General features: G+C 44.3%; 1 long non-coding RNA gene across 1 annotated transcript in view; it reads left to right on the top strand.

Moving 5' to 3' along the window:
* LOC123333133 overlaps positions 1-18978 on the top strand; it is a 28907-nt gene extending 9929 nt beyond the window's left edge. The window contains exon 4 of the long non-coding RNA XR_006550275.2: positions 17207-18978. This is a non-coding gene — a long non-coding RNA (uncharacterized LOC123333133). The remainder of the gene's footprint in view (positions 1-17206) is intronic.
* Positions 18979-21426: the final 2448 nt, after the last annotated feature.

The raw sequence follows: 21426 nt of genomic DNA, 5'->3' as shown, positions 1-21426 counted from the left end.
GCAATACCTCTGTTTACTCAAAGGCAAGTTATTCTACTGGTCCAGCTTGTTGTGTCTTCCTTAGGCAGTTGATTTTCCTCAAATTTGGGGTGACCTTTTGTCATTTACACTTGTAGAGAAAGTTCTAGATTGAGCATTGCGTAGTGGTGCTTACTAGTGTACAGGTTGTGAAGCCGGAGTTTGATTTCCTCTGGCAAGCTCTCCACCGTGCCCTCATCTGAGTTTCTTCTTCCCTGGCTGGAGGGTGATGCTTTGGAGGAGAGGTGGGCTGGGACCCCTTTGCATAGGGACCCCAGTGAGGGTATCGGTCTCGGGCAGAGAACCTTGGGAGGTACTAATGCTGTCCCAGGTGGATGCTGCTTTCCCTTCCATCCTGTATCCACGAGGCGAGGGGGTGTTCCTGGGGTACTGCTGGGTTCCTGTGTTTGGCCCAATGCCTTCTGAGACCTCCCTTCTGTACTTTCCGCTTGACTCAAGAGTCAGATTCCCTGGAGTTTCTGGTCCTCTAATGGGAACCTTTCCTGTTTTATGCTTGTAAGCATTGCCATTATTTTTATTTTATTTTATTTTTTTCAGGTGTTTCAATGGGATCAGGGGAGGGAAGAGGTAAGCATGTGGCCTATGTTGCCATTGGGGTCAGAAATCTGCATATAGACTTTGTTGGGAGATGAGGTAGCAATAGATACCAATTCCTACCTCTTCCCTTTCCAATTTACTGGCAGAGATTCCAGAGTCAGAATTAAACAAATCATTGAGGCTTAAACAATGTAGATTTAAGAGTTTTCTGGGTTTTAATTCATCTGTCACATGGGGTGTTTCAGTATTTCTACTGAAATAAACTCATTCTCTATTATAAAATAGAGAAAATTCTCTATTTTCTGCTTGGTACCATGTCAATGATACCAAGTCACAGTGACATTTCCTCTGGCCTAGTGTTTGACCTGGGATTGTGGAGGTTGATGGGGGACAGTTCCAGGGGAGCTGTGGGATAGGCAGAGAGTAAAAGCAAATAGAGTCATACTCCTGCTTTTGCAGTAACACAGCAGAGGGAGAAGGGAATTTGGAAGTCATGAAGGTGTGAGTATTTGTGACAAATGGCACAGAGGCAGGGAAGTGCAGAGTTCACTTGAGCCTCCTGTGTTGGGGGATTCTGTTGAGCAAGCTGAGTGGGTAGATCAGATATTTAAGAGTCTTATTTGCTGAAATAGTTGGATTGTATTTAACAGACAATTGGGAATGATGTAATGCTCTCAGGAAGGCAGCGGCATGATTGGAGAGGTGTATTAGGTGCCAGTGTATGCTGTGGAGGACAGACCCCGGTTATTTGGGACAAACATAGGAATACACCTCAGGGGCAAAGATAGTGCTGGCAAGGTGGCACTACCCAAACTGAAAGACAGGAGGCATCCCGTGACTTGTCATGGGTCTTGTCACAACAGCAGAGTATATTGGGTTCCTTTCTCAGAGCACTGCAGGGCAAGATGGGCTCCAACCTGGATGAGCCTGGTCAGAATCCTGGTCAAAGGAGTTCACTGTTCACCTGTGCTTATGAGGATGTGGGCTGGATGAGGGGAGAAGCCAGGTGAAGTCCTGCATGGGGGAGCCAGGGACACCACCAGGAGGTTGGTCAGTGCAGACAGGGAGCATCACAGCTCTGGCATCATGAGTTCAGGCCGAGAATGATGGTGATGGCTGAGTTCTCAGTCTGAGGTCCTGGGGAGAGTTGACCAGCATGGGGCAGAGAGGAGGAGGGGCACACTTAGGAGAAAAAAGTGAGCTGAATTGGGGGTACATGGAATTTGAGGTCTGGTGGGACCCTCGTTAGGGAGGTCCAGTAAATAAGCATGGATATCTGGTTAAGCACTAGAAATGGCTGCTCTGGAGACTTGAAGAGGAGTCAGGAGTTGGGTCCTTGCCTGAGAGATGGTTGTGATGGTGATGTGGAGTTTCAGTTCAGTTCAGTCGTTCAGTCATGTCTGACTCTTTTCGACCCCATGGACTGCAGCATGCCAGGCTTCCCTGTCCATCACCAGCTCCTGGGGTTTACTCAAACTCATATCCATTAAGTCAGTGATGCCATCCAACCATCTTATCCACGGTCATCCCCTACTCCTCCCACCTTCAATCTTTCCCAGAATCAAGGTCTTTTCCAATGAGTCAATGCTTCGCATCAGGTGGCCAAAGTATTGGAGTTTCAGCTTCAGCATCAGTCCTTCCAATGAACATTCAGGACTGATCTCTTCAGGATGAACTGGTTGCATCTCCTTGCAATCCAAGGGACTCTCAAGAATCTTCTCCAACACCACAGTTCAAAAGCATCAATTCTTCAGTGCTCAGCTTTCTTTACAGTTCAACTCTCACATCCATACATGACCACTGGAAAAACCATAACCTTGACTAGATGGGCCTTTGTTGGTAATGTAATATCTCTGCTTTTTAATATGATGTCTATGTTGGTCATAACTTTTCTTCCAAGGAGCAAGTGTCTTTTAATTTTGTGGCTGCAGTCACCATCTGCAGTGATTTTGGAGCCCCCCAAAATAAAGGCAGCCACTGTTTCCACTGTTTCCCAATCTATTTCCCATGAAGTGATGGGACCAGATGCCATGATCTTCGTTTTCTGAATGTTGAGCTTTAAGCAAACGTTTTCACTCTCCTCTTTCACTTTCATCAAGAGACTCTTTAGTTTTTCTTCACTTTCTGCCATAAGGGTGGTGTCATCTGCATATCTGAGGTCATTGATATTTCTCCTGGCAATCTTGATTCCAGCTTATGCTTCCTCCAGCCCAGCGTTTCTCATGATGTACTCTGCATAGAAGTTAAATAAGCAGGGTGACAATATACAGCCTTGACGTACTCCTTTTCCTATTTGGAACCAGTCTGTTGTTTCATGTCCAGTTCTAACTGTTGCTTCTTGACCTGCATACAGACTCCTCAGGAGGCAGGTCAGGTGGTCTGGTATTCCCATCTCTTGAAGAATTTTCCACAGTTTGTTGTCATCCACACAGACAAAGGCTTTGGTATAGTCAATAAAGCAGAAATAGATGTTTTTCTGGAACTCTTTTGCTTTTTCAGTGATCCAACAGATGATAGCAATTTGATCTCTGGTTCCTCTGTCTTTTCTAAATCCAGCTTGAACATCTGGAAGTTCATGGTTCACAAATTATTGAAGCCTGGCTTGGAGAATTTTGAGCATTACTTTGCTAGCGTATGAGATGAGTGCAATTGTGCGGTAGTTTGAGCATTCTTTGGCATTGCCTTTCTTTGGGATTGGAATGAAAACTGACCTTTTCCAGTCCTGTGCCCACTGCTGAGTTTTCCATATTTGCTGGCATGTTGAGTGCAGCACTTTCACAGCATCATCTTTTAGGATTTGAAATAGCTCAACTGGAATTCCATCACCTCCACTAGCTTTGCTTGTAGTGATGCTTCCTAAGGCCCACTTGACTTCACGTTCCAGGATGTCTGGCTCTAGGTGAGTGATCACACCATTGTGATTATCTGGGTCGTGAAGATCTTTTTTGTGTAGTTCTTCTGTGTATTCTTGCCATCTCTTCTTAATATCTTCTGCTTCTGTTAGGTCCATACCATTTCTGTCTTTTATTGTGCCCATCTTTGCATGAAATGCTCTCTAATTTTCTTGAAGAGATCTCTAGTCTTTCCCATTCTATTGTTTTCCTCCATTTCTTTGCATTGATCGCTGAGGAAGGCTTTCTTATCTCTCCTTGCTTTTCTTTGGAACTTTGCATTCAAATGGATATATCTTTCCTTTCTTCCTTTGCCTTTCGCTTCTCTTCTTTTCACAGGTATTTGTACGGTCTCCTCAGACAGCCATTTTGCATTTTTGCATTTCTTTTTCTTGGGGATGGTCTTGATTACTGCCTCCTAAACAATGTCAGGAACCTCTGTCCATAGTTCTTCAGGCACTCTGTCTATCAGATCTAATCCCTTGAATCTATTTCTCACTTCCACTATATAATCATAAGGGGTTTCATTTAGGTCATACCTGAATGGTCTAGTGGTGTTCCCTACTTTCTTCAATTTCAGTCTGAATTTGGCAATTAGGAGTTCATAATCTGAGCCACAGTCAGCTCCTGGTCTTTTTTTGCTGACTGTATAGAGCTTCTCCATCTTTGGCTGCAAAGAATATAATCAATCTGATTTTGGTGTTGACCGTCTGGTGTTGTCCATGTACAGAGTCTTCTCTTGTGTTGTTGGAAGAGGGTGTTTGTTATGACCAGGGCATTCTCTTGACAAAACTCTATTAGTCTTTGCCTTGCTTCATTCTGTACTCTAAGGCCAAATTTGCCTGTTACTCCAGGTATTTCTAGACTTCCTACTTTTGCATTCCAGTCCCCTATAATGAAAAGGACATCTTATTTGGGTGTTAGTTCTAGAAGGTCTTTTAGATCTTCATAGAACTGTTTAACTTCAGCTTCTTCAGCATTACCAGTCAGGGCATAGACTTGGATTACTGTGATATTGAATGGTTGGTTTGGAAACGAACAGAGATCATTATGCGTTTTTGAGATTGTATCCAAGTACTGCATTTCGCACTCTTTTTTTTTGACTCTGATGGCTACTCCATTTCTTCTATGGGATTCTTGTCCACAGTAGTAGATATAATGGCCATCTAAGTTAAATTCACCCATTCCAGTCCATTTTAGTTCACTGATTCCTAAAATTTCAGTGTTCACTCTTGCCATCTCCTGTTTGACCACTTTCAATTTACCTTGATTCATGGACCTAACATTCCAGGTTCCTATGCAATATTGCATCAGACTTTACTTCCATCACCAGTCACATCCACAACTGGGTGTTGTGGAATCTCAGGTTGAGACAAAGAAAACAAACCAAGGAAGATCAAAGTCAAGGCCAGTACAGTAAGGATCTAATATATACTTAAACTATTTCTTTATCTATAAAGTGCCTTTTATTTCATGTTCAATGAAAATTCCAGCATTTTATTATTAGTGGTGTTTAAAAGAAATGACTCAGAGGGGAGAACTGCTAGATGGGCAAGCCTTGCTGCCTGCCTTTCTGAATTGCTTGTGGTACAATTGGGCCATTCACTCTGTTCCGGGCACTCTGTGTGTTTCCTCCTTTCCGGATTAGACCTACTTGCTTGGGAAAACAATTCATTTCTCAGGGCTTCAGTTTTATGTACTGTTGATCTATTACTTTATTTCTCTAATCTCTTTCCCACAGCCAATAGTTTTCACTACCTGGAACTAAAAACAACCTTCAGGATACCAAAGCACAAGTTAAAGAAAATCGTCTATGCTTCCAATGGGAGGAGGGGGAACAAATAGTCCGCCTACTTGCTTGGAAGGAAATATGGCTTAAACAGCTAATTGACTTTGCATTCACTTTTCAACTAGTTGTATTGGCCTTATGGTTTTCATTACATTGTAAATCTTTTTACCATATTGAAAATTGAGGAACACATTTGTTCTCCTTGGTTTCATGCCTCTGAAGGCTGTAGATGGACAAGTGTACAAGTGCCAGTGGAAAACGTCTTTTTGGAATATCAGATTTGGTCCTCAGAGACTAAAAGTACTCCATGTGTTGAGCAATAAATCTGGATTCTGCTGTGTTTAATTAAGGCAGTTTTCCTTCTTAGCACCAGATGTGGAGATGAGATTCGCTTTTATTATGCCTAAAAGAACATGTCCTTCCAAATACATATGTCACTGGTATGGAATGTGACCGCAGCCTGTGACAAGGCTCTGCACCCTAGGGGGAGAAGTTTTAGTCCTGTCTTCTGCATTTGTGGAGTTTTTCGTTGCATGGCTGTGATTTGTAAGGTGATGGAGTCCAACTGTATAGATGCCAGATGTAAAGGGAGAACAGGGAAGGATGAGAAGTTGGTCACTGAAGGGAAAGATGGGTGGAAGTTGTTTTCTTGCTAAGTGCAGCATCCATGAATAGACTTCGATCACCCAGAAAGACCTGTTCTGTGCTTCTGCCCTCTTTTGCCAATTAATTGATAAACATTAAGAGAATCACCTAGTATCTCCATACCAGTCCCTGAAAAGAGAATCTGAAAACCGCACTGGCATCACCAAGTGAACACTGTAAACCTTAGGATGAAAGAGAGCTGACGGTCATGTCCAGTGGGGCTGAACTTCCCCAAAAGGTCTCTCGTTATGAGATAGCCCAACCTATACTTGACCATGTCCAGAAAAAGGAAATGCAACCTCTTTAAGGGAAGCCCATTCTGTCTCTGGAGAATTGAAGCTGTTAAAAATATCTTGCTCATTTTATTGGACAAATTCCTTTGCTCTGAGTCTTTCTCCCTTTTGTTCTAGTTTGTTCTCTTGAGAAACAAGTGGACTCTTCCTTACTAAGCCCAACTACCTCTTAGGTTCCAGGCATTCAAGGTGATTAGTACATGTCCTTGTGGCCAAGAACACCATAGCTGAGCAGATAGAGGGAGAAAACCACAAACTGACCGAGCTTAGGGGGACGTCTTATTCATCTGTATTTTTAGTGACTGGTAGAGCAGCTGGCACTCCTTAGATATACTTGAAAGAGTTGATGAACACATTAACTCCTTTGCTTTTCTCTGATTATGTCCAACTCTAGGACTCTCTGTGTCACCATGGGTGGTAACCAGAGCTCTAGCTCCCGCTCCGTGCTGGCCTACCTGCTTACGCTATCCAGGACTTGCAAGGCGTTGGTGCTCTTTCCTGATTGGCCCTGCCCGCACATGTGTCTGTGTAGTGTCTGCCTCAGGACCCCGTCCCCCGTGACTTGATCCCAGTCAGCCTGGTCTAGACAGAGACTCTAGGGAGCATCCGAATGCATGAGCGCCTGAACAATGCATCCCAAAGCTCTGGAGTTGGTGACTTTTGGCTGCTCCGCCCACGCTGCTGGGGCAAGTGGGAAGTGGTCTCTTCTTTATGTGAACTCAGTCTGGCTAGGAAGATAATACAGATATGCAAGGAATTCTAAGACAGTGTGGTGACAGAGGAGTGATGCAAACAGGCCCTGGAGGGGAAGGATGTGCATTGTCAGCGTGCTGCCCAAGAGTTCTTGACATGGCTAGAGGCATTTCATACCAGAAAAGGTAGTTGATAAGACCACTGATACATAACCTTACTTAGAAATGTGTGTAAGAGACTCGTTATTATGAATGTGCAAGCTACCATTGGGATTTATTCCTTTGCTCGTTCAGTTGCTAATAGGAACTCCACTATGTGCACAGTTCTGGTTAGAGGGCTGTCCCAATGCCCAACAGGCTAGATCCCTGCTTTCTAATGGGGTAGTATTGAGCATGATGAAACACACAAATTAAATAAATATGGTGAGGCCTTGGAGACTATAAAGTAGCATTATTGGGCAGGCAAGATGGAGCTACTTGGGCAAAGGCTCATGAAGAGGTGACATCCAAGCTGAGATCAAATGACAGCAAGCGCTGGCACAGTCCAAAGTCATAGAAAGGAGTGATGAGCTGGCCATGATGCTGGACCTCAAGCAAAAGTGCGCCAGGGGAGAGACAAAGAGCACAGTCTCAGGATACTGCCGCCCCCCTCCCCCGCCAGGTTTGTGCCCTTTTTCTGGTTTTTTGAGGAGTCTAGTGGCGTTCTTTATTGGTTAGCATCTAGTTAGGATGACCAGACTAAGCAAATAAAAATATAGGACACCCAATTAAATTTGAATTTCAGATAAACAAAAAATATTTTTTTAAAAATATAAGTATGGTAATGGCAACCCACTCCAGTATTCTAGCCTAGAGAATTCCATAGACAGAGGAGCCTGGCAGGCTATAGTTCACGGGGTCACCAAGAGTCGGACACAACTGAGCAACCAAGCACCCAGCACAGAAGATGTTAAAGTTCTCTATTGTGGAAGTAAATACAAAATGGATAGAAGAAAGGAGAGAGAGAAGTCCCAGATGGCACTCCTAGTTAGAAGGAGTGACCAAGTAGAAACCTCTGGGTTGGCTGGCCTCCTGTCAGCTTTGCGGAGACCAGTCTATGCCATGGCCAGTGATGAACCCTCCAGGGGCAGATAGCTGGTTGAGTGGGGGAAAGTGTGGGAGGCCAAGTCTCCCCGCTGTTTTAGGCCTCAGTACAGAAGTGAAGAGCCGGGGGTGGATCCCAGCCCTCACCTTGGATCCAGCAGTGTTGGGGGGCAGGGGGAGTATATCAGAAAAGTTGTTCAGAGACAGGGCCCTGGGGCCCACCTGAGCTTCATACCAGCTGGTGTGCCTTGGGCAAGCTATTGAACTGAGGATAGCAATCTCTTGATCTATCTAAAGAAAATAAGAAAAGGCTAAATCCCCTAAGGCCATTGTGATGATTCGATGAATTAATATATAGGGAAACGCATTAGTTAAATTCCTGGCCCACAGTTACTACTTAAAAAAAAATTCTAAGATAATAGAGTATATGTTTGCTTCTTCAGTCAGACTATATTGCAGATGACTTAAGACCATGTAGCAAATTTAAGGTGGAGCCATGGTTATCAAAAAGCCTGCCCAGACCACAAAGCTGATTTATCTCAATCATAAGAGCAGCAAATTCCTGTTATTGCAATGAATCACAGCATGAATGCACACAGAGGCAGGCGGCTGGGCTGTGCGCCCCGGTAACGAAAAGCAGATACTTGCAATACCCTAATGACGCGTGTAGCAGCTGAGCCTGTAGCCTGCGTACACAGAACAGGCCATATGAAATCCAGTTTCTTTATGGAATATTTTCCCTAAATGATAAGGTATTGCTCATGAGTCTTTCTCCCATGTATAGCAATTCCTTCCAAAGCAAACATTTTAAAGATTTTAACTGAAGTTGGAAAACTAAAACTTGTTTCAGAATAAGAATATGGAAGCCATCTACTAGAAGATCACTGTTCTGCAATATAAAACACACAGAGCTGTGTTGTCAAAGCCGTCTACTAGAAAATCACTGTTCTGCAGTATAAAACACGCGAGGCTGTGTTGCTCAAAACAATTTAATTATAAAGCGCCGTTTCCTGGATCTGAAGAGAAACATTTCTACTTGGCCACTAGAGCTTTCTAGAGAAAGGCACTATATATCTGTAGTGTGGTAATGGTAATTTTGAATTTCAGAGGGAAAACAAAGTATAGATTTTGGAAAACAGACTTCGAAGGGCTCATCATTTCAATTCTTTGCATATGATTTTGAAAGAGGTTGTTAAAATAGCTTAGATAGGAACTGAGAGATATGGTGATCAGTTTGAAAGAATCAAATTTTGCTCTTTGCATTTTATTTTGAACACATTTAATAAATAAGGAGTTTTCTGTATCATGAGAGCAAAACCCCAAAGCCGCAACGTGGTGGGGGAGAGTTGGAGTCAAATCCGGCAGCACCTACAGCGCTGTGTTCAGAGATGAGGACCACATTTCTGAGAAATTTCTCTGGAGAGAACCTTTATATAGAGATAGATATAACATTTTTCCCCCCTCTGGCAGAATCTTCTTAAGAATGACTGTCTAGTTAGTTCTGGAAAATAGGTTCTTTTTTTTTAATGTTTATATTTTAATTACTGGAAAAGTGCTTTACAAGGTTCAGTTAGCTTCTGCTGTGCAACAACTCAATCATATATATATATATATATAATATATATGCATATATGACTATATACATCTATATATTGAAGAAGGAAATGGCAACCCACTCCAGTATTCTTGCCTGGAGAATCCCAAGGACAGAGGAGCCAGGCAGGCTACAGCCAATGGGGTCGCAAGAGTTGGGCATGACTTAGCAACTACACCACCACCACCGTATATATACATATACCCTCCCTCTTGAGCCTCTCTCCCCACCCCCCAGCTTACCCCTCTAGGTCATCACAGAGTTCCTGGCTGGGCTCCCCCTGTTATATAGCAACTTTCCACTATCTATCTTACACATGATGGGGAATATATGTCAATGCTATTTCTCAGTTCATTCCACCCTCACCTTCCCCTGCTGAGTCCACAAGTTTGTTCTCTACTTGGCTCATCAGTACCATTTTCTACATTCCATATATATGCATTAATATATGAAATTTGTTTTTCTCTTTCTGACTTACTTCACTCTGTATGGAGAATAGGTCCTGATATTGCTCCATTCATTGACTAAAGTTTGATCTTTTAATATAAATTGATGCTATTTTTTTTGCACAAAAGCTTTTTTTTGTGCAAAATTGTGCTCTATGAACTTACAGGGTTTTAAATATGACATATTCTTATGTTTGAAAAAGGTTTATGCCACGCATATGCCTGTTCTTTAGTAGTCACATGTGGGCATGTAACTTCAGTCACTGAGCTTCTCTGTCCATGGAATTTTTCAGGCAAGAATATTGGAGTGGGTTGCCATGCCGTCCCCCAGGGGATCGTCCTGACCCAGAGGTCGAGCCTGCATCTCTTGTGTCTCCTGCGTTGGCAGGCGGGCTCTTTGCCACAGCGCCACCAGGGAGCCCCCAGTAGTTAACACTTTGCATGCATGCTGAGTTGCTTCAGTCCTGTCTGACTCTGCAACCTCATGGACTGTGGTCCACCAGGGCCCTCTGTCCACGGGACTCTCCAGGCATAAACTTTTAGCTCTTTTAGGCAGAAAGTCAAACATACATTAATAAAATCAATTGTGTGCATAAACCAGTAAAGAACAGAGAATATACATATATTTTTTTAAATGTGTCTTTGTGATTGAAAATTAGAAAAAAAAACAAAAACCCTTCAGCACTGCATTAGGCATTTATTAAACTGGAGAAGGATAATTCAGGTAGGCAAATGTAACCAAGACTTCAGTTCCAGTCCTGTCTCTCCCTTCCCGCTGCCTGCTTCTCTTCCTCCCTTTTCTCTGCCTCCTTCTACTTTCCCTCAGCATCCACCTCTGCCCTTGAGAGGCACTTCCTGACAGATGCTCATCACACACCCAGGACAGTCCATCAGATGCACCTCGCTTTCGTGCTTTGGAAAAAAACTCCACACAATTTTGAGGATATTTTATATGATTTTTGGCATATATTTTACATGATTTTCCCCTAATTCCTCTTAGCATAACCTGGCTGGTGCCAGGGAACTCTGCCCAGTGTTACGTGGCTGCCTGGATGGGACGAGAGTTTGGGGGAGAATGGATACATGTATACATATGGCTGAGTCCCATGAAGCTATCAAAACATTGTTAATCGGCTATATTCCAATACAAAATAAAAAATTTTTTAAATTCTGGCTGATGCCTGGTTAAGTAGCTTATTCAGTAGATGTGGACTGGGAATTATTTTTGCATCCTATTTGTGAAATGCTTTGAAACCTTCAAAGTGCTTTCACATGGATAATCCTGTTTCACCTTAGTGGCAATTATGTGAGCTGCTACTTGTTAATACCCTCACTGACACCAGTGAGAGACTGAGGGACGGAGAGAGGGAGCACCGTAACAGCCGGCAGCTCTCCCTCTGATGGCACCATCTGGCCTTCACATTGGCTCAGTGAGCCTCAGTGCCGGACGCCTCTCAGAGCCACCCGGAGTTAAAAAAATCCCAAAGCCTGGGCTGCACACTGGCCCAAATAAATCCGAATGTCTGGGAGGGGGTTCCACCAGGGCCAGTATCTGTTAGACCTCCTCAGTGACTCCACTGTGTAGTCCATATGGAGAACCAGCTCTCTGGATGAAGTATCGCCTTTCCCTAAATATTCATTGATTAGTGAATACATCTCTGGTATTACTGACTGTGCCAAAGCGGGAATGCATCCCGAGGCGTAGGACTCAGAACTGCACCCAAGATTTTACTGACAGGATATTTTCTCCAGCTGTCACCTCCATGTCTTCTTTGGTCCCTTTTATTTTAATGCCAAGTTTTCTAACTGTCATTCTGATAAAGGAGGGTGGGACAGGGACAGGAATCTCTGTTTCCATCGTAAAAGTCAACACCAGTCTTTCCTCTCCCGGTGACAAATCACTGCCTCATGTTTCTGGAAATAGTGCAGCATTCCATTCAGATTTGAGCCTGGATAAATCAAAGCGTTTCCTCCAAATTCACCATGGGGATCAGCTCACAGACTCACTCATTCTGTTTACCGCCAGTCTTCCTTAATCTATCTCACACATGTCTCATTGGTTTATCAGATGGGCCACTCAGTCTATCGTCCTGTCCATGCATCTGCTTGTCAGGGTTTAGATTTTCAAGCTGTGGCTTCCATGGAGGTGTTGGACTGACCTTCTTTCCATGGCAGCTGGCCTCTAACTGCACTGAAAAGAGCACTGGCACTCTAGAACTGCAGCCATGGGCACCTGCCTCCCGCACAGACAGGGAGTGTTCTTCCAGGGGAAATGCAAATGAACGCAGCTGGGCAGTGAAGCCCCAGTTGACAGGTTCTCAGTCACTGGTAAATTTCCCTCTTACGATTGTCAATCTGTGAAGTCAATTCAGTAAGCAATCTAAGGGCTCAAGAAAATCAGTTTTCTGGAGAAGTCCAAGAATATTTCTTAGGGAATTTAGCTCTATCTTTGGGCCAGGGAACATTTCCCATTCTGATCTAAAACTGGAATATTGATGAGTAGGTGAGTGTATTCTCTAAAACTGTCCAAGTGTGTTCACCAAACAGAACAGACTAAGATTCTGAGATTCAAAAGGTGATGTGACCAAAGAAAGCTATTTTTATTTTTAAATTTTTAATATATTTTAATATATGTATTTCATTTTAAAATTTCCTTCTTAAAATTATTTACTTTTGTTATGCACAAAATGATATCCAGTGACTAAGTGAACTAAATCCAGTAGGTTTATAATAGGTGGCTTATGTATGCATGCTAAGTCACTTTAGTCATGTCCAACTCTTTGCAACCCTATGGACCACAGGGTTGTTCCATGGGATTCTCCAGGCAAGAATACTGGAATGGGTTGCCGTGCTCTTCTCCAGGGGATCTGCCCAGCCCGGGGATTGAGCCCACATCTCCTAAGTCTCCTGCCTTGGCAGGTGGGTTCTTTACCACTAGCACCACTTGGGAAGCCCAGGTGACATATATATAGGCAAACATAAATACTTTGTCTCCTAAATTCATTCCAGTTTTTCAGTAGCAATGGACTTCAGTGCAGCCTTTTAGCCTATGGGATAAAAAGAAAATAAAACTATAAGAATAGGGTCAGCACTGGGGTTCAAGCTTCTGGCTATCGCTGGAGTTTCTGAGTCACGCACTAATAATTTTCATACAGTGCTCAAGAAAACTGTCACTAGCTCTGTAGACAACGTTACCTCTTTCTGATTTTTACTTCTGATGAATAAATACCTGCGAGAGAAATTGCTGGGGCAGAAGGCATTAATGTAACTTTTGCTACCTACATTGATAAACAGGAAGTGTGAGCCAGTTTCCAGGCCTGCCAGCAGTGAAGAGGAAGGACAGTCTCCCTGAGCTCACTGTCCACAAGGGAATTATAGGATGTTCGTTAATAGGTTAGTTAATAGGTTAGTTTTAATAGGTTAGTTTTGTCAGTAATGTGTAGACCTTGATGTGCTTTTAAAATCTGTGCTGATTTTATCATAAGTGAACCGTTGTTCTTGCTTTCCCTTTATACAGATTGACCATCTCTATATCTTTCTTTCCTTTTCTTCCCTCAAACTTTTTGCTCATATCCTTTACCTATTTGGATGGAGTATTTTATTATTCCTTGTAGATTTATAAGAGATTCTTAATTTAATGATAATTCTAAGTTTTTTCCTGATATGTACTTTGGAAATATTTTCCAGTCCATCACATGCATTTAAATGTTTTAAATAATAATTTTAAACATACATATTTTATTAAGTTTCATGAGGTTTTATCTCTTAGTCATCTTCTTTTGGTTTCTGTGGTACATTCCTGAGGAGTCCTTCACTGTGTTGAAAACTCTAATTTTTTTTCTAAGCCAATAACTTTATCCCTTATAATGGGGAGGCTTTTCAAAGGAAAATCTTGACCATTTTCTCATGGAACATGATGTTGTTTTTGGATTAAAATTTTGATTCCCCATAAAATTCGATTAAATATTGTGGAAAATATTAAACATACACAGAAGCAGAACAAATAGTATAATGAAACCTGATTTATCTCCCAGCTTCAATAGTGATCAACTTTGCTATTTTACTCCATCTACCTCTTACTCTTTTTTTCCCTTTGAAGCAAATTCTAAATATTCTATAATTTCATCCATGAATACTTCAGTATGTCTCTCTAACAGAATTATTTTTTAGAACTCAATTCTTGTATTATTTTCATACCTACTACAACAGCCATTAATGTTTTAATAGGTATCACATGAAATTTACATTGAAATATCTTTTTCAGGTGCTTTGCTGGCTTCAGGATCCAAACAGAGTCCCCACATTTCACTTAATTTGCAATAATAGTTCTCCCTCCCTTTTTCATGCATTTATTTGTTGAAGTAGCTGGCTCATGAGTCATTGTCTTATAGAGTGTATTATATTCTGGATTCAGCTACTACCCTCTCATTAAATCTCTATTAAATTTAAGCTTTTTTTTTTTTTTTTGGCAAGAGTACTTTATCTGAATGCTATGCACTTCCTATTGCATCATATTGGGAAGCAATAATGTCTGTTCATGTCACTTTTATGTTATTAAAATTGACTGATGAGTTCAGGTATTGTGGACCTAGGATTTGCTCCAGGATTCAGGGGCAATAGGTTGGAGTCAGAAACGCTTGAGTTCAAATATCATTTCTGCCCGTTACTTGTCCTGCCTGGGCACTAAGTTGCCCAACCTCTCAGACTTTGTAAGTTTCACTCAGCTTTGAGAAGATGATGGTCTATTTTGTCTGTGGGACTGCGGTTGGAATGGGGAGAGTTCTTTGTGCAGGACCTTCGCATGGTGCAGAAGAGCAGCAGTGGTGATTCACTGGCATCTGTTTAAGCTGATGGAATTTGTTTAGGTGACGCTAAGTGTCTTTCCAAATCTGAGGTCCTAGGATGAATGATTAAGCAGCTTGCATTAGCTGGGTTACTTGTGTATTCAGAGAAAAATCTGTGGGCAGAAGGCTCTCATCCAGTTGTAATAGTTCAATAGAGATGACGATTCTGCCAGATTTGGGTCCTGTGGGCAGAGTTGAGAGGTCTATAAATTTGCATTTACTTTTCAAGTTTTGGTTTATAACAGCTCGCTAAATATGTCACCAAGATGAAGACAGATTGTAATGACTACGTTTTGGTAATTCACTTACTTTACTGAAATCAATGTTCAGTCATGTTACAGGCGAGACTCCATCTGTTTCCAATCAATAGCAGAGGGAGCACCATGCCTGGATAGAAGGGCTGAGTCTGTGTCTATGCAGGAAAAACTGCATGCAGAGCTGCAGCTGAATGATTACCCAGCAAACATTGGTGCAGTTGATGGTGTGGACCACCAGGTGGGCCAGTTCAGGTCCCTGTAGCTCTACAGTGGCCATTCGTCCACAAATATTGTCAACACCTATTATGCTCTGGGCCTTCTAGTTGCTTGGGGGCAGCTCAGTGAGCAAGACCGTCCCCTGTCCTCTGGGAGCTGATGCATGTTGTAATTGGGGGATGTGTGGAGTGTAGCCAACAAATAACTGATGGAATCCTTAAATTATGAAGCAAGTCAGAAAGTGATATGGACCGTGGCAAAGAAAGTGTTAAGTGGGCTAAGGGGGTTTCAAGTGCCTAGGAAGGGTGTGATTATGCTTTTGGGGTAGGATGGTCAGGGCACGTAGGCCCAGCTCATGAGAGCAGGCAGGATAATAATGGCTTCTTTAGACCCCAAACACTCAGTCAACTATTTGATCTTGGCCCCGAGTGAAATTGCCATGCTCAGGAGATCCAAGGCACACTGCTTGACATTGCTGCCCTGGATTTGGATGTCCAAATTACTGGACTGCCCTCTCCTTTGGCATCTGCTTTCTGTGTCCTCTCAGTGGTTCTAGACCCTCCTACCCACCCCAGGCCCTTCCTCAGGCCATGACTTCAAATTCAGCTACCTCTGGAGCTCACTGTACTTCATTCATCCCTTTAAAGGCGCCGTCTCCTTCTCCCTGAGCCCTGGAGGGATTACGAGGCCTTCTGGTCGCATTGATTTGCCAGGACAGTGCTGCTCCCAGAGAATACTCTGCACTGGGAAGTTTTGGGCATTTCTGGAGGAATATTATATTATCATCACCACCACCATCACCACACCACCATCTTATCATCCCCAAGAGTTTGATCAGGGAGAGTCATGTGTAAGCCACATGTGGGCTTGGTTGACGAGCTCTCTTGAACTTGGCTTGACAGGCTGGGCTGGCCGAAGCTTTTGTTTCTCACAGGAAGACAACTTTGTGCAGCCCCTTGTTTAACCTGGTTTTCCCTCTTTAGAGAGAGAATTTTCGCCAGATGAATCATGCCTAACACGCTTGCTGGAGCCAGAGACATTTGGCTTCCCAGCCTGTTTACTATAGCATAGACTTTGCCTCATAAGTGTTCTTAGGAAATGACAGCTGACAGAAAATTGTCATTGTTTTTGCTTAAAAAAACCAGAGACCTGGAAATAAGCCAATTCTGGGCGGAAGGGAGTTCCTGTCTACCGGTCTACTCAGTGCCATGCAGGACAACAGCTCTGGGATTGTTGTAGTGATGTGCCTCGGCACAGGTGATAAAGCTTCGCCTGCTCTAGCTGGGAGTCCCAGTCACAGCCTCAGCGAGTGACTGTTATCACTCACTCCCTACATAGATGTGGCCCTCAGACTCAGAGCCTGAATTTAGTAAGGCAAAGGCTCAAGAGTTGTCCCCTCATTTCTCCACTTGAAAATCTGGCTTGTTCTGAGCTAGGCAGGTGTTGCTCCGCTTGTTCTCTGTATTTCTCTTGTGCTCTGTGGTTTGAAGGCCCTGGACTCATTTTCACATTTTACTCTTGAGCAACAGAGCCCCTAAAGACACATGTAATGTAGCATAAATGATGCTGTTAGTCACTTAGTCGTGCCCAAGTTTCTGTGACCCCATGGACTGTAACCCTCAAGTTTCCTCTGTCCATGGAATTCTCCAGGCAGGAATACTGGAATGGGTAGCCATTCCCTTCTCCAGGGGATCTTCCTGACCCAGGGATCGAACCCAGGTCTCCCACATTGTGGGCAGATTTTTTACCATCTGAGCCACTAGGAAAGCCCCATAAATGATGCTTCCTGAAGTTTACTGTCATCCAATAACTTAGATTCAGAGCCTGTGGAGCCAAAGGGGACTAAAAATCTCATTCCTTCTGCTCTCCCCCTGCTCCAGTGCACGTAAGAGGAGAGCGAGGCCAAGAAGGTTGAGGAGGATTCCCCTGTAAGGTCTGCCTGGTGGCAAGCACGTGACCTGGGCAGACTCCACCTGCAACTCATTTAGCCCTCCATTCCTGTCTGATGACCAACCGTGCTGGCATGCTCTGGACAGCCGACTGCGGACACGGGAGACGATGCTCGGGATGTGTTACACTCGATGGAATCAAGCTGCACAGCGCTGTGCCACAGCTGTGCCAGGGAGCCCCCATCCCGCCCTCAGCTGACTTCCTCCCACTGCTTCCTGACTTTGGAATGAACTTAGGCAGGGAAGAGAGTATGGTGGATGGGCTTGGGTTTTGGATTCTGACAGCCTGGGTCACCTCCTGGTTCTGCCGCTTACCAGCTGTGTGCACAAACACACAGGTCAGGTCAGTTAACTCAAACGCCAACTCTCTCTGCTCACTCTGCTTTGGTTTTGCCCCTTGAATATGGCTCCTTTGATCTCTTTTCTTCTTGAGTCACTAGAGGCAATCACCAGTATGTCATGGGCTGCTTGTCCTCCTGCCTGGCAATGAGAGCAGGTGCTGACAAACCTCTTGGAGCCCTGGGGGCCCTTCAGAGGCCTCCATAGCAGGTTACTGCACATGCAACTGCAGCCCGGGCTGGGGGAAGCCACCCCTCCAGGGGGAACGAGAGGGCCAGGCTGTACTGGGGCCCAGAGAAGGCTCCAGATGTGCTGAGAATGGGGACCAGGAGGTCTGACGGTATGAAGACAAACTGCTGTCCTGTGATATCTGATCCTATTTTAATCCCCAGGGCTATGCCTGGAGAAACTGGTTATATTCATTAGACTTAGAGATGGAAAATGTCTCATTGTCTCAATTAGCATCTTGGCTAATTAGTATGCTTGATCTTTTTCTTTTTTCCACATATTTATTGGCTCTTTCTCCTTCCTCATACCCCAGTATTTTTTTCTTTTTCCACTTTATTAAAAACACACAACAGTACAAAACATTTGCAAGTTTTTCCTTCCTTGGAATCCACAACCAAGACAAATGCAAAATGCCCTTCCTCAGACTCTACTGAACCCTCAGACTATTTACTATTTATCGCCCCACCCCTTCCTGGCACCATTCTCCTTCAGATGGTCCCATGCCAGCTTCTGCTTCTTCTGCCCTCTCCTTTCTGTCCCCTGTCTCTTCCATCTGGCTTCTGTTCCTGCCAGTGTGTGAAAACTATGCCCCCACACCCAGAGGATCTTGGAGCCTCACTCTGCACCCTACCCCTTGTGTCCCAAGTGCTGACCAGGCTCTCTGTCCTTCTGCAGGGAGACTCTGGGGACATATCTGTGCTTCTCTCCTGACAGCTCCTTGCTGTTCACTTCCCTCTCTTCCTAACATGCTGGTGACCCCACATGAACTTGCCCCAAGTCCTCCCAAGTACCAGTTCTGCAAGTCACAATGACTGGTGAACCTCTCCATATGATATTCTGTTGGGGATTGAAAACAGCCACCAACTACAATGCTCAGCACTGAATTCCTGGTAGCCTAGCCTCTGATGTGGAAAGTGGGGGACGTGTTTCTCTTTCCCGTTGAATTCCTAGGTATTTGTGCCTTCACCTCGTAGTGGCCCAAGTAACCAGTGAGTCCCGCCAAGCCTCTCTTTTCCAACTCTGTATGCTGCTAAGTCACTTCAGTCGTGTCCGACTCTGTGCGACCCCAGAGACAGTAGCCCACCAGGCTCCCCCATCCCTGGGATTCTCCAGGCAAGAACGCTGGAGTGCGGTGCCATTTCCCTCTCCAATGCATGAAAGTGAAAAGTGAAAGTGAAGTCACTCAGTCGTGTCCGACTCTTAGCGACCCCATGGACTGCAGCCTACCAAGCTCCTCCGTCCCTGGGATTTTCCAGGTAAGAGTACTGGAGTGGGGTGCCATTGCCTTCTCCACTGTATGGTCATCTCTTAATTCAGTTGCCATGAACTCAATGACCATAAGTTGATCAGCTGTCCATTCCCTTTGGCTCCTGCTTCCTCATTCTGGACCTCCTTAGTTCTCACAAGACTGTAGCATTATCCAGCTCTTGGAATATCTAGCTATCTTTTCTCTCTATTTCAAGCTACCTAAATATGGGGTTGGCCAAAAAGTTTGTTGGAGTTTTCCCATAAGATGTTATGGAAAAATCCTAATGGGCTTTTTGGCCAACCCAGTATAACCGAGATCCACTGTCTTCTGGTTTCCTTCCGATCTCTCCAGGCATGTTTTGCAGGTTCATTGTCTGAGGCTTAAAATAGTGGCATTCCACTACACTCAGTCCTGAGCCCTCACTCAGGACCACGCTTCAGTGAGTGCCTGTGGGCAGCTGACATGGACATGGGAATTTTCTAGAACTTTCTTATCAGCTCCACAAATACGTATTGAATTGCCTTCTGGAAGCTTCAGTGTAGCTGGAACTCAATCCTAACATAATAAAAACAGAACTCTGAATTTCGAGTTCCAGCTTACCCCTTGTCCCTGTGCCCTTCATGCTACGAAATCACCGGGCTGACACTCTCCTCTCAACTACCCAAATGTGGTCTGCCCCCTGATAATTTTGCCTGCAGGTATTCTCATACACCCACCTTTATCCTTAGCCAGCACCTTAGTCCAAGCTTCAGTGTCTCTTTCTTGCATCACTAAAATGGCCTCTAAACATTTCCTGCATCTGCTCCTGTTCCTTGCAGTCCATTGCCTACAACTACATCTGGACAGTGTAATCTTTTTCAAAGCTCGTCATGATCCTTCTCTGTCTAAACCCTTCAGCTGTTTTGCATTCATTTTCCCCTCTTTTCTTTTCCACAACAACAAAAAAGAGCAGAATCATTAACTGGACCCAAAGCTCTCTCTAGCCGGGTCTCTGCTTCTCTCTTGAGGACACTCTCACACCAGGACCCTGTGCTCTTGGCCCAGCCACTCTGGTTTTTGGGCTTCCTTGTGTTACTTTGCTTCCCTGCTCTTTGGCCCGTTCACACACAATTGTCTTCCAGATTTCAGTCTGAGTATGGCTCCTTAGAGAAGCTTCGGTGAGTCTTGGAGCAGCAGAACCTATAGCCTCATGGTGCTGAGTTGTCCTTTCCATACCTCCTACATCATGCCGCACTTGCATGATGCCTGATGAACGGAGGTCTTCCCAGTACAGTGGGAACTTTGCCTCATTCTCATCAACAACCAGTTGAGAGGATAACTGTTTTTACAGCCTGGCTCTGGCTTTATATAACCACTAGTGGTCCCCTGCACAAGCCACCATAGTGTTGATAAATATCCTTCATGGATGAAGAAAATGATTTAAGGAGCATCACAAATTAGGTAAAAAATCTGGACGCGTTGGATTCCAAGCCAGCAGGGCTACCAAGACTTTAGGTGCTTGCAGTGTCCTAATTTGGCTACATCTTTCTGTCTCAGCAAAGTCCAGGAGGACAAAAGGCGAGATGGGTGTGAGGCTGACTCATCCAGCGGCCCTTCATTGTCTCTGTTTCACTGGGAGGAAGCTGTGCACGAACAGTTATCCTCTGAGCGATTTCAGTGTCGCCTGGAAGGGGAGTGGGGTTCCTGAGTTTGTAGTGAGCGAGTTCCTGACTCCTTTCTACCCTGCCCACCACCTTCTGGCTGTCCCTGTGGCTTCCTTGCTTTCTGACCCCTCAGCTGGCCTCAGGTGGACCCACCCATGTCTGTCTTCTGTCTGTGCTACTGTGACCTGTTCTGGCCTTCCACCCTCTTCAGCCCTGCCTGGCCTCAAAGCCCCTCCAGGAGGGGATTCCTCCCTGACCCGTGGCGGGAGGGGGCCTCGCCTCTGGAGGCAATTACTGGCGGGGCCATGAAAATATGTAAGGAGATTTTTAAGAGCTATCATGTTACATCCTTCATATTTTACCACAATAAATCCAGCCTCTTACTCTTGAGTAGACTCTCAACTCTATAAATTAGGAGTCTGTATCTAAGAAGGAAGATTTCATAGTCCCCGACATTCCCTACGACCTACTCATATTTCAAGTGTTGCACCAGGATTGGACTAACAAACCAGGGGCTTCCAGAATAAAAGTAAGTGATGTTCCAGGAGCTGAACCCACATACTTCTTGCCTCTCCCTCCTGTCAGCTCAGACCTCATTTGTATGCTGTGCTCTGGCTCTGGCCATTTGGTCTCAGGCCACCCTTGGATTCTGCTTTTGCTTTATAACGTGTCTCTCAACATCTTTCCTCAGA

The sequence above is a fragment of the Bubalus bubalis genome, chromosome 4 (genome assembly GCF_019923935.1).
Source record: "Bubalus bubalis isolate 160015118507 breed Murrah chromosome 4, NDDB_SH_1, whole genome shotgun sequence".
NCBI classification, from domain to species: domain Eukaryota; kingdom Metazoa; phylum Chordata; class Mammalia; order Artiodactyla; family Bovidae; genus Bubalus; species Bubalus bubalis.
Note: the sequence above shows the minus strand (reverse complement) of the source record. Positions and strands in the feature narration are given on the sequence as shown.